We start from the raw sequence: 6151 nt of genomic DNA, 5'->3' as shown, positions 1-6151 counted from the left end.
TTCTCCCCCTTCTCCTTCTGTCTCCTCTCTCCCTCTCCCCCTCCTTTTATTCCTCACCCCTGTCTCCCTCCTTTTGTTCCTCACCCCTGTCTCCCTCCCTCTCCCTCCCCCTTCCCTTCTCTCCCCTCTCTCTCGCTCTCCTCCCTCCCCCTCCCCCCCTCTTCTTCCCTTCCCTTCCCTTCCCTTCCCTTCCCTTCCCTTCCCTTCCCTTCCCTTCCCTTCCCTTCCCTTCCCTTCCCTTCCCTTCCCTTCCCTTCCCTTCCCCCTCGCCCGCTTTTCCTCCCTGCCTTCCCCTCCCTCGTCCCCAACTGACTCTTTTCCTTGGTACCTTGCAGGCGGAGCGACTCTGACCCTCCACAACTCAGCCGTCCTCTCTGGCCGCCGCCCTCACCCCACGCCCTGGCCAACACCCACGGCCGCCCAAGCACACCAAGGCCGCCCGAACCTCCTCCGTCAACTCAACTGCCGCCCACAATATCTTCGTGGGTGAATCACAGCGTCGACTCCGCCATGTGGATCGAAGAATGACGCCCGCGTTGTCTGAAGGAGCGCCTTGTTTGCAGGAGCCAAATGAGCCAAATTCGAAACGTATTCGGTGTAGATTTTGCATTGGGTCGTTGCCTCGATGCAGTGCAACCTGATCTCTAGATGCCTACTTTGATCTCGCAAAGATAGTCTGGATTCATTTAGTTTTCCAAAGTTGAAAGAGACTTCACATTCGGATAAAGCTGGACCGAGCCAAGTCAGGAATGTGAAAAACGGACAAAGGCGAAGGGGTCGTTCTTCCCACGGGCGGTCTCTGGTCGCATGATCACCTGCTGATATTATCATATTCCCGCATCCCATGTCAAATACTTAAGTTATCGTAAATTGACTTTTATCAGATTCCCCCTATTGATTTAGGCGACTCTGTAGCATTCGGGATCGCAGTACCCTAAGTACTGGCACCTGTTCCTGACTTAACGTTACGTATACTAATGCATTGTCCATTCGTGCTGCTGTGACAGGCGGAGCCGCTCGGCGCCCTCGCAGCAGAACATCCTTGTCAAAAATATTCTAGGAAATTCATGTGGCTGAGACGGCAAGGTCTTATCAGAAGTAAAACTTTATTGTAATAAAGTTGCTTGTGATTGGATTAATATTATATCAGAACAAGAGACTGCGTGGTTGCAGGAATGTCCTTGTGATACAGTGTTGGACAGTAATTGGCTGGCGTCGGAAACGTGGAACGATGAATTGGTGTCCTCTGCAGTCGCCTCAACTGGAAGGACAAGTTGCCTCGTCGAGCCAGTGGCCGGGATGTTAAAGCAAAATCTTAAGAAGTCGATCACATCCAGGACGTGTCGGCCCCTCGCCAGAGGCCTCCGCAAGGAAGCCTCCGCCCTCGAGGCGCAGAAGAGCTCCCTCGCAGGGCCTGTCGGACTCGGCCGTGGCGCCACGGCAGCAGCGTCAGCCTCTCCGAAGAGCAGTTGCCGTGAACAAGTTGATGTTGACTCTTATATTCGTGGTGGGGCGAGAGAATGCGTGTGAGTGCGTTCGCATGGCATGGCATAAATAAAAGCAGAAGCAATAGGACAAAAGGTAATGTCGAAGCTCGAGTTTCATGGAGTCCGTTTTGATTTACATAGCCTTAGTTCGTTTACATGTTAAGTGATTTCATGATATTTCCTAGGTTTCTACGATACCAAATGTAGGACACGTACGTGCCATGGATTTTAGTTGTAGTAGCCTTATTTGCGCCGCAAGTTGCTTTAAACTTCAAACTCGCAAGCCTTCAGGGCAGCAACCTGCCAAAGACGGTCTGCGCCTCTCACAGACACCGGTTTTATTCTTGATTACCTGATTACGTAGGTTGACTACCACTACTTAACGATGCTGTACTTAACGCCAGGTGATTCCTTACTAGAGCTGCGGTGACAGCAACGAGCCCCTGGCTGCTCGAGCACCAGAGGAGTGAGTCGTCCGCCGAAGTCAGACTGAATTTCCCTTCGACTCTGTTGCCGACCTGTTTCTTCGTTTGCACGCCCAGCCGTGTCTCGTCTTGTTCGGCACAAGGCAAATGATTGAGCGTTTATGAGAAAGGACTATATTGAAAATTTCTTTGTAATTCATATGTATTAACAATTCCTGTACTGATATTATCAGTGAATAAACATGACTTGATGGGACTTCCGTCACTACCAACAAGACGCGACGCCTTCCCCGCCGCGTGAGCTGACAGGGCGACTTGTGGAGCGACCGACGGTTAGAAAGGGTTTTCGTAGCGGGAGGGGAGATGGCCGTTGTTAAACTTGAGTAAACCTTTTTTGCATTTATTGTCTGTTATTCACTTTTATTTACCGGCCAGTTATTCAATTACGAAAACAGAAATTTTCAAATCAACAGTAATCAGCAGTTTTGAGAATGTAATGCTTTCTAAGTCGACCGAATTTTAACAAAGAACAACTTTCGTCCTCTTCCCTGGGGAAGAAGCAGAACCGGTCTAACACGCAAAGAATATCCTAATAACAATTTACTCAAAATTTGCAAAAGTTGTAAGACTGCCCAGAGGTTCAAAGAGTTAGCTGCCGTAAGAGTGAGTGCACGCAGGGTCACCTGGGACAGGCGAAGAAATGATACTCACAAGGGGCGTGCCAGCCGCCCCCGGAGCAGACCCCGCGCCCTCCCGATGCGGGCGCGGAGGTCGAGCAGACACCCATGATCACATTACTAGAGCCACGAGAAACACCCCTGTAAGTAAGTTTTCAGCTTCACTCTAAAACCATTTGTGATAACCCTGCTGTTTCGACGAAAAGCATATATTTATAGATGATATATATAAATGTATTATGTCTGTTTGTGATATTTTATCGTTTACTGTGCTCACATGTTCTTGTAGGTTAAGTGTATAATATGATTATTATTTCATTTGTATTGGTGTATTTCTAAGTCAGATTTATACACTGTAGGGATGCAAGTGTAGGTGTTCATTCCGTGTTGTAATACTGAGGTAAACGAGAACGCAGCAAGTTACGCAGTGCCATGACAATGTTTGGATATCAGAAGAAACGGTAATGTGGTTTTGTTTAGCCTTAGGTTTTAAAGCTTTATAGGATATACAATTTTTTTCTGTTATTATGGAAGGTGGCAGCAGATAATCTGTTCAGACCTATGACTGTGCGTTTTTGCATTATGTTAAGGATCCTAATTTATGGAAGCACAGTACACTGTAAAAAACAATGATGTTGGGTTTTGTCCATGCGATGTTTACATGATCGTGTGTGTGTGTGTGTAAGTTCCAGATTATTGTGTTCTTGAGTGGTAGGCGGCCCAACCGCAGGGCATCCTTCTACTGGAAATACATGCAGTTCCCCTTTACTGTATTGTAAATACATTATCGTTTTGTATATTGCCTTAATAACGTAGCTTTTTATATATAACTGTCGTTCCTCCTTGGCGACAGCGACCGCTACACACAAAGAGGAGGCTCTGGGCCCCTGCGGCCGCCAGCAGGCCTTGTGTCATTTACTATGCTACCGATTAGTCTTTTTAGTTTGGTAACTTTTATTTTTCTCCTGTGTGTTCAGCAAACTAGAAATATGTCCTTTTTAATTTCGACCCCGAGACTCGGATCGGAGCGCAGTGCACGTGCGCGCGTGCTCGCAGGGCCGGCTCGGCTCCCTCCCCGGCAGGAGCTCGCGCGCCCTGGAGGCCCTGGGTGACGTCATGGATGGCGGCTGTGGCTCCCGCGGTCGTGTTGGCTCCAGGTCGCGCTCCTGCCGCGCCGCGCCGCACTGCTCTGCTGACTGTTCCGTAGTTCAACTATATTGGTTAAGACAGCCCTTGTACAATAAAAAAATTCTGAAGAACACTTTTGTTATTTAATCCTTCTCTTTTTTTTAATTTTATGAACAGAATTAAGTGGTGATAAATCTAATAGGTGCTGAGCAGTTACACAAAATATTTTACAGTGTTACAGAGAAATACTTGAGTATTCCTCTGCATTATGCAAAATTTCTCATAAATGGACATTTACGTTGTATTTTTTAATGAAAATCGCAATAAAAATGAAAAACCATCTAAGACATACATTGAATGATAAAAGTCTAAGCTACATTTGGAATGGCAGATCTAAAGAAATAGCTTCTAACAAAATACTGACAACAGTCAAATTGTATGCTGAATTTACAAATATTTTATATTTTCTTAAGTACTAAATCAAGAACTATGGGAAAATCAGAGATGGAAAAGAAACAATAATGCCAATCAAAATGAAATCATGAAAGACATTAACTTCAACTACAGCTGTGACAGTTCTTACAAACGAAAAATAAGAGAACAGTTTCAAATGTAAAAGTATAATCAAAACCATTGCAAACGGACCTCATTCAGACCAAACCCTGATTACTAAATGCATTTGACACATCTCGAGGAAGTAAAGCAAAGCTGGCTAATTAGAGAACATATTTGCAGTGATAAACCACATTTCAGAGTCTGAAAAATTTTGCCGTTTCCAGAGAATTGCAAGTCAAAGGGAAACGCAGACGGACCGAGTATTTCCACGGACATGCCAAGCTAAACGTCCATGACTGGAGCAGTATCACGCTAGGATTGCACACTTTTGTGAATGATTAATTTATCACCGGGAATGTGGGACCTCGCGTAATAACTTCATATTTTCTGTTCTGTGGTTTAATGATTTCCAAACGGAAATTAGGGATTCTAGAGCTAGAATATTTGATTTTGCTGCTATTTGGACTAAATGATATTTGATCAACATTATTTACAGTGATAAATTCTCAAGAAAATTCCAGGTATGAACACGATCTTCATACTGAGGACATAACACATGTACCGCCTAGTATTACATAACAGTGATGCAGCAATGATGGGAAATACAATAATCTGCGTTATATCCTCTTCACACGCTTGTATAAATTGTGTAATATCTTGAACTACTATTTGGCCGTTAGTGAAAAGCCTCAGCCTTCGATTTTTTAGTTTCTTTCAAAATTGTGGAATTGAAGTTCAGTCTTTTTCATGTAGTTCACCAAGAAAATCAGACTCGAAAGGAAAGCGAGTCGATCGAAGAGGCTTTGTCTCGACAGGAGGCTTGCCTAATTGTCCTAAACGCGTCTGCAAGATCCAAATTTCCAAATCGGTTCAGTTTGTAAGTTGAATCTAACACCTTCACTTCCCTCTTTGGATTGTGATCTGTGTTGTATTACGTGGAATTTCAAACCCAGGACTTAGCTCGCATGGAATTACAGCATAGCCTCGTGTGCGCATTGAAGTCTTCTGCGACACGAAGGTACCATGGCCGAGCTCAACAGAGGTCTTTTTATATTCTATTTTGTAAACAACACGTACTCTAAATATGTTTTGATATTCTAATTAAAACAATTTAGAGTAAAATATATCATAGAGGTAAAATTACAAAATGAAATATGCCCCTTTTCCGAACCTACTTTTGAGAAAGAAAAGAATACATATTGAAAAAAATATCAGGCTCTTATTATATGTTGCAAAAGACAATGAAAGTAAATCAGGAAAATTTCTAAAAATCCTTAATGAAATAAGAATGAAAATAGAAATGAAAATTATTTTGATATTATAAGCAAACATGCTATGTTAATCTTGACATGATATGATTTATAGCAAGAAATTAATTCTCTGAGATGAAGGTAATGCGAATTATCGTAGAAATATAAGAAGAAATTCCGAGGAACTGAACTACGCTGACGGTCCCCTTATTACGCATTCCTTTTCTATGGCATCATTGATAATATTCCTCCAACATCAACGTAATTAAACTTCATCCCGCGACATTCTCGGGAGAAGTTGATATCCAAGTCAGACCCAAAACCTTATCAGTAACACGAGTTGTAGACAGAGTTCGAACATGCTAACGACCAACTTTCGGGGATTCCTGGCGGACCTTCTGAACTTGAAAGGCACGTCCGGGATCCTTCGGGGAAAAAAGGGAACTGCTTGCCATTCGAGGAGGTTTTCCGACTAAAAAAGAGTCTGCTTCTCCATTAACGGAATCTCCCGAACTGGGCGAGTCGTGCGCGCCGGTGGCAGAAAACTTCGGCGGCGACGTTGATTCGATTGCCATGTAAATTGCCCTGCAAGGTGAGTGCGTTTAGGTGAATAGACATTTGCGGGGAGA

At 44.1% G+C, this 6151-nt stretch overlaps 1 protein-coding gene across 1 annotated transcript in view; it reads left to right on the top strand.

The window, feature by feature from the left end:
- LOC138865467 (uncharacterized) overlaps positions 1 to 3848 on the top strand; it is a gene marked incomplete in the record, with an annotated part of 66738 nt that extends 62890 nt beyond the window's left edge. The window contains 1 exon segment of the mRNA XM_070135991.1: positions 336 to 3848.
- Positions 3849 to 6151: the final 2303 nt, after the last annotated feature.

The sequence above is a fragment of the Penaeus vannamei genome, chromosome 21, assembly GCF_042767895.1.
Source record: "Penaeus vannamei isolate JL-2024 chromosome 21, ASM4276789v1, whole genome shotgun sequence".
Taxonomy (NCBI): domain Eukaryota; kingdom Metazoa; phylum Arthropoda; class Malacostraca; order Decapoda; family Penaeidae; genus Penaeus; species Penaeus vannamei.
Note: the sequence above shows the minus strand (reverse complement) of the source record. Positions and strands in the feature narration are given on the sequence as shown.